Below are 6,806 nucleotides of genomic sequence, written 5' to 3'. Positions count from 1 at the left end.
AGTCCCTGTGTCTCACTGATAGCCAACAAATACGTGGCTTACTAAACCCACGCCCTTTTAAAATCTTGGTTAACTAGTAACAATTTGTGCTGAAAGCATCCTCCTGTACCTGAAATGCACAGGGAATTTAATGGACATAATGGAGAAGATATTGAAACTCTGGTCACAGCATGAAGTCAAAAGGGGATTAATGAGGCCAATTTTCCTCCATATGTAAATACAACTTTCCTCCTGATTCTGGAAGTGCAACGTCACTGAGGCTTGTGATATTGCACCGACCTTGCGTAGCCCTGAGGAGGGAACTACAAGGGATGGAGATAAACCAGGTGCCCTCATTGGCTCCTGTCATTATTGTAGCTGTGCTGAAACTGGAAGGTTTGGAAAATGTTGATGAACAACAGCTCTTCAGATACTTCAGGCTCCAGTGTCAAATGCTTCTTTTCCTGTCTTCCTTTATACCAGCATGATGCTAGTGGCTCCAATGCACTTGCTCTTGATTTATGTTGGCTTGAAAGGAGGAAGATCTGTTTCCTGGTTCTGGGCTTACTTCTGCTTGTCTCTACTGCATGACTTTGAGCAAATCAGTCTTTGACTTCTCTAAAACCACAACAATTACAATCAGTCAGGTCTATCACCTGGCCTCACAAGGCCTAACAAATGTAGACAGTGTGCAGGGGGAAAAGGAGAGGGAGAGACACAGAGCTGAAGAGAGGACGGGGCAGCCCTGCTGAACAGACTTTAAGAAATAGGTGAGCAAACACATTCCCTGATTTGAAAATAAGGGCTTTTCTACTCAGCCGTAGTTGGGTGTTCACATGTTCATACTAGCCATATAGTATGAGCCTAATGGTCTTAGGCTGACCTTCTCTTACTGTCTGACCATTACATGACATTGATTTTTAATTTAAGACTCCTATTCATGTGTCTTGAGGCTGAAATCACAAAGATTGGAGCCCATTATGTCTACCAGACATTCACAAAAATGCTTCAAGATTCATTAAATAAAAGATTATTTTAAGAGGCTGAGGAGGAAAAAGCTTTTTCAGTCTTCCCAGCATATACAATTAAAGAGGAAAGAACATTTCAGATGCAATCAGTGAATACATTTTACTATAATCAGATAACTACACAGTGCCTTGCCAGAGTAACTAGGGCTGGGCTCCAGGAGTCTCTGCAGAGAATAAAAGGATTCACTCAGGCGCCAGCCTCCCTCCTCCCCCAGTTCTGAAGTCTCTCCAGACATTTCTTCAAGCTACTGCATGCTGCAAAGTCTTGCACGATCCTAATGAGTTGTTATCTCCTGGAGAAACCAGGAGAAGGAAGTACCAGCCTGTCAGCTCTTTTTTTGTAGCAAAGCCCTTGCCACTTGTTTTGCTAGGTAAACATGACCACAGCCTCCCTTTGCCTTTTGCAGCACTCCCTGAGTTTAATTAAGGAGAGCAAAACAAATCTCAGAGGTTCATAAACGTTTTAAGTCTGTTAAAGCCCAGGAAATCTTGGTCTGGGTTATAATTCTGCATATAAAAAAGTTATTTTTGTAGTTTTGTGCAAAAAAAACAGGTCAGACTTCTGTCCCGTTTTCAAGGAGGAATTCTTCATGGCAAAATTAAAAAGAAAAGCTGAGATGAAGTAAAAAGAAGCAGTTGTTCCTTGAGATATCTCTGCTATGAAGCTGCACTGAGTCATAGAGGTCCACTAAAATGCAACGTTGCAATCAGTCAGTGGGCAGCTGCTTAGCAGGAGTTCTCTTAGACACCTATGGCAAAATAGAAAAGAACAAAAGAAAGAAAGGAAGGAAGAAAGGAAGAAAGGAAGAAAGGAAGAATAGAACTATCTTAGTATTTTCAGAAAGAGGACTGAATGGATTAAGGCAGACAGGAAAGCTAGCCCAGCCCCCCGATGACACATCTGCAACTGCTGCAGCAGAGCTTTCATGCAGGATACAAATCCCAGTGCTGTTACATTTTGAGGCAACACTGAAGATGCTTGCATAGCTCTTGGCCACACACGCTCAAGTTCATTTGAGCAGAAGAGACATTTGGATCCCTTCTCCAGAAGCATGATATCATTTTATAAGTTGTAGACAGCTTGAACAGACCGGCCCAAGTCACGTTTCTCTGCTGCAACCTGCCCTCTGCCTTTGTCTCTGCAAATTCCAACTGTACCCAGCATCATTGCCTCTTCTCAGCACCGTCTCCTGCCTCTAAAACCCTCTTCTGCCAGGGCAGGGGAAACACAGTGCCTTTCTTAGAGGAAATCTTTTCCTAGAGGAGGTCCGCATCCCAATTTCTTCTGCCTTTGCTGCTGCTACCAGTAGCTCACAGTTCCTGCTCCTCCCAGGTGCCTGATAACATCATCATTCCCCCTTGCTCAGAGCTGCTGGAAAATCTCTTTGACTCAAAGCACTCACTTGCAGCCTTGGCTACTCTCTGGTACCCAGCTGGCACAGCACCCAGAGGCTCAGGACCAGTACAGGTTGTGCTTGCATCAGTGCATCACAGTATATCCCTGACCCTTCTGGCACATCCCGTCATACCCAGCTCAGCTGTCAATTTATAATCTGGGTCTGGTTTCAAGCTGCATCAAGAGCAGCTCCTTATCCTCCTCCATGAGGCACGTATGATTCACTCCTCCTTCATGCCCCATTTTTCTGAGCTCAGTTACCCATGGGGTGTTTGTAACAGCACATTTGTGAAGGAAATAGAACCTGCTCTGAGGCAAGGTCATAAATGTGGATTCTGACTTCTTCTTGCAGTAGTGTGCATTTTGCACCCAGCTAGGGCCATCCCTGCTACTCACTGAAATGCTTACTCAACAATGTGGGATTCTGTATGTATGTAATATTTTTGGATTAAATGAAATGGAGAGGAGACTACTACTAACTGTTTTATTTTTGTTGCAGCTTTAAGTGATGGATACTGTGATTCTGTGATACTGGACAGTATGCAAACATCTGTGTTACTGGTTTGTGCTACCTGGGAGAGTGGTATAGGTCTATGTTTTCATAGGAGTGCCTCCATAATGCCTGATCCCTGATTACCACAGCAGGCTCATTTGGATTAAGTGATGCCTGCAGGAGTCCGATGTCAAAACCGAAAGTAGCGCAAACATCACAGAACATAAATCACATACACACACACACACAAAAAAAAACAACCTGCACACAAGTCTCTGCCTTATATCACAGTGTATTGCTTTGTAATATCAGCTGACACCTGGCTCCCTGTGAATTTTTGTGATGTTATGGGTTCCCTCATTATAATAAACCTATTATGTCCTTTTCATGGTTCCTCTGACCTCTGTTCTCTCCTTGGTCAGCTTCCCTTAGTGTAACTTAGTGCCCACCTTGCCATGACCACCTCTCCAAGGTGGTAAGAGGTGAGAGGCAGCCTGCTCTGTGTTTTCCCCTGGGGCCAGAAATTCAGTAGTGGGCTCAAAACTTACGGGGAACGAACTGACCAGTAGGAAAGCAGGACTTGCAACAATAAATCTTAACTTGTTGAAATGAAACACAAGGCTAAAGCCCAGAGTTTGGGGCTATTTCAGATTATGACTCTCAGAGTTACCCGTTAACTCTTCAGTTTTAACTTGGGTGAAGCTGCATTCAGACATTTCTCAGAACCGGGCTAAGGAGAGTATCTCATTATTATCAGACCTAGGTGAGTCCCAGCAGCTTGTGTCAGGGAGCAGAGAGCTGCCTGCTGCACAGGGAGCCAAGTGTGAGCACAAGGCCCTCAGAGGCAGTACCTTCCGCAACAAGGAGCCAGGACTGGAGGGGCAAGTCAGGGTCAGGACTGGGCCCAGGGGTTAGGCGCAGCCACTGATCACCCAGCACAGTGACGAGCAAGGCCTGAAGCCAAGCCAGGTCAAAATCAGAGGAATGAGACCTGGGGCAGTCCTGGCTGCTGCCCTGCTGTGATGTAGCCCAGCTGGGGCCAGAGGTAAAGCCTTAGCTGAAAAGCAGCTTCCAGGGGAGAGGAAGGGCAGGCCCCTGCTTTTAGCTTTCTTCTTGCTTTTATCAGCAAATAGCTGGCCTACGAGTCATGCAGTGGAGCTCCTCAGCTTAGCCAGCAAAACGCCTAGAGGGCAGGACAGCTTGATTTGCTAAAGAGAAAGGGATAAACTTTAATATGCTCTTCAAGTTTAGGCAATGAATAGAAAAGCTTTGCAGAGCTACCTCCACACAGATGCTGAAACTCAATCACATTTTCCAAAGGAAATTAGCTTCTGTTGTGCCAGAGTAGATTTCAAGATATAGAGGAAGGTTAAAGTGACTGTTTAATCCAATTGTGTGATAATAAGACAAAGTGATTAATTACACCTCCATAATGAAAAAGAGATTGTGTACAGGCCTGAATCAGCTTTAACATATCACCTTGTAAGCTGACTGCGTGTTCACGTATGGCTTCTGGCATTTCTGCACTCTAATTACTAGTGTTCCTGTGTTAGACCAAAGGGTAAAGCCTGTAATTAGGAAGGAGAAGGACCATTCTTGTCTTGACTTGGGCCTCTCCTTGGCCAAGGAGAGCCTGGCTGAGATTAGCTAAAACCAGATGGGAGTAAAAAGAACATTCTCCTTTCAGTTGTCCTTCACACAGAGGATATTAGGATCCGTGAGAAGCAGCACAGTGAGCTGTATTAAACACCTTTCCAACCAGAGATGTGCAGTTACTCTATATCATACACAAGCAGCACCATTCTGAGAATGCTATAGCAGTCACTAGCATTCACTGAATGGCAGCCCACAGAAGGCCTTGTGTGCAAGGAGAATTTTTTCTAGTCACATCTGGCTAAGGCTTCTTTCTATCAAACAGATTCAGGATGTATCTAGCATTTACTAGAATTGATGGAAGTTTGCGTGTGACTTCCATCAGCACAACACCAAAATAGTAGTAGAGTTGCCATACCAGAAGTGTGAATACCTGTCGAATGTAGCTGAAGATACTCAAGCTCTGTTCAGTTGAATTGAATTGAAAATAAGCTCAGCTTATTTTTAATGTCCTTCCCACCATTCTAAGCTGTTTCCTGTCCTCTCACCAGCAAGATTGCTTGTTTACAGCAGCTGGAATATGTATATGAGAGAAAAAAATGACATTGAAAACACTTTGGAGGACAAGATGCTGATGTTGTGGAGAAGAATAATGAAAGAAATTTAGAAGTCTCTGCAGTAGCAAGAGCCAGCCAGGAAGTCAACTGCAGCTGAACCAAAATAAGAAGCCATTAAAACGTATGGAAATATGAAGCAACTTTAAAATGATCATGGGTTTGGAAACAATTATGCAAAGAATGAGCAATATCAGCAAATCCAAGCAGTCCATTACTGTGTATTGCACTATGATGTTCCTTCATGACAGCCTCCTGAAACCATTCACCTGGTCTTCTTTGGGATTCTAATAACTGGTACAACTTTGTCATTCATCAAGCACTGGACATTCAACAGCTGGAGACAGTGCTTCTCTGCCTGTTTATATTAACTGAGATTGAAACCCCTCCTGACCAACATCCTGGATTTCCAAGACAGCTCATTGTATGAAGTATAGAATCATAGAATATCCTGAGTTGGAAGGGGCCCTCAAGGGTCATCACATCTAATTCCTGTCTCAGCACAGAACCACCCAAAAATCAAGTGAGGGGTAGAGAATCTTGTCTCCTGTGTTACGTCCACACCCTTTGAGATGAGGATTACAAGGAGCACAGAACTATATTACTGCTACAGGGACGATCCCTGCTTTCTTGTACAGCATTGGCATTTAAAAATTAATAATACTAAAAAGTAGGAAATGCAGAGAGGCTCCTGGAAGATGAGTTACCCTCATTGCAGCAATTCTTGAAAAAAGCAGTAGAAAATTTGTCTGAAAATTAGAGACACTTTCAGTCATGTCCCACTTGGTAAACAAAGAACTGTCCCACCTAGTACTTTCTCCAGAAAAGCATTTTTTTTAAAGAATCCAATTAATCTGTGTCAGTCTGCTCTCTGAAGCTTTTCTACCACATTTTAATTGAGTCTTTGTTACAGTATGGTGGAGCTTCCATAGATAAAGGGCAAGAATCTTTCTCTTTTTTTTTTTTTTTTCTCTTTTATTACTATGTCACCAATTACTGGAATTTCGAAATTCAGCTTTGGCTAGTTTGGATGAACTCATGAGGTCTGTCAGCAGGAATTCATTGATCAATCACATTTGTGTGTGATTTCTGTTTGAGGAGTTTGATTTCTGTTTGTGCTTGCTCTCAATACACTGAGTTACAGTATGAGTCAAATATCTATGTACATCTGTCCGTGTTACAGTGGAGGTCATTTTTAAGCTCTCCATTTAATAGGTTCACTGTTCAGCCTTACCACAATCACTTCCTATTTTATGAGCCTTTTTCTCAACAGTATGATTTTGGTTTGCTGTAAAGGGACAGATTTTTCAGTGAATATCCTGTTGTGAAATGATGCAATTCCAAGAGATTTTAGGGATGAGTGAGTCACTCATATGGGACATCCATCACACCGTATGCAGGGGGAAAAAAAATCCCACCTGAGACCTGGATTAAATCTCATTTAAGAGACATCAGTATATGTATTATGACATAATACAAGAAGATAATTTGTTACAAATAGTGTAAAGCTATAAAATGAGCTTTCTTTGACCTTTGCTTTTTGAGGCCTTCAATTTTGTGAGGCTATCACTCATATCACTGAGGGTGTTCAAGTATCTGTGAGTGCTTAAAACACTTACTTAGTTGCATCAGGAGTCAATATGGTACAGATCCTCTAAGAAGTGAGCTAAAAAGGATTTGACTTTGTACTTCTGGAGAAAAAG

Source organism: Meleagris gallopavo, chromosome 1 (genome assembly GCF_905368555.1).
Source record: "Meleagris gallopavo chromosome 1, MGAL_WU_HG_1.1, whole genome shotgun sequence".
NCBI lineage: Eukaryota > Metazoa > Chordata > Aves > Galliformes > Phasianidae > Meleagris > Meleagris gallopavo.
This window is presented reverse-complemented; position numbering follows the sequence as displayed.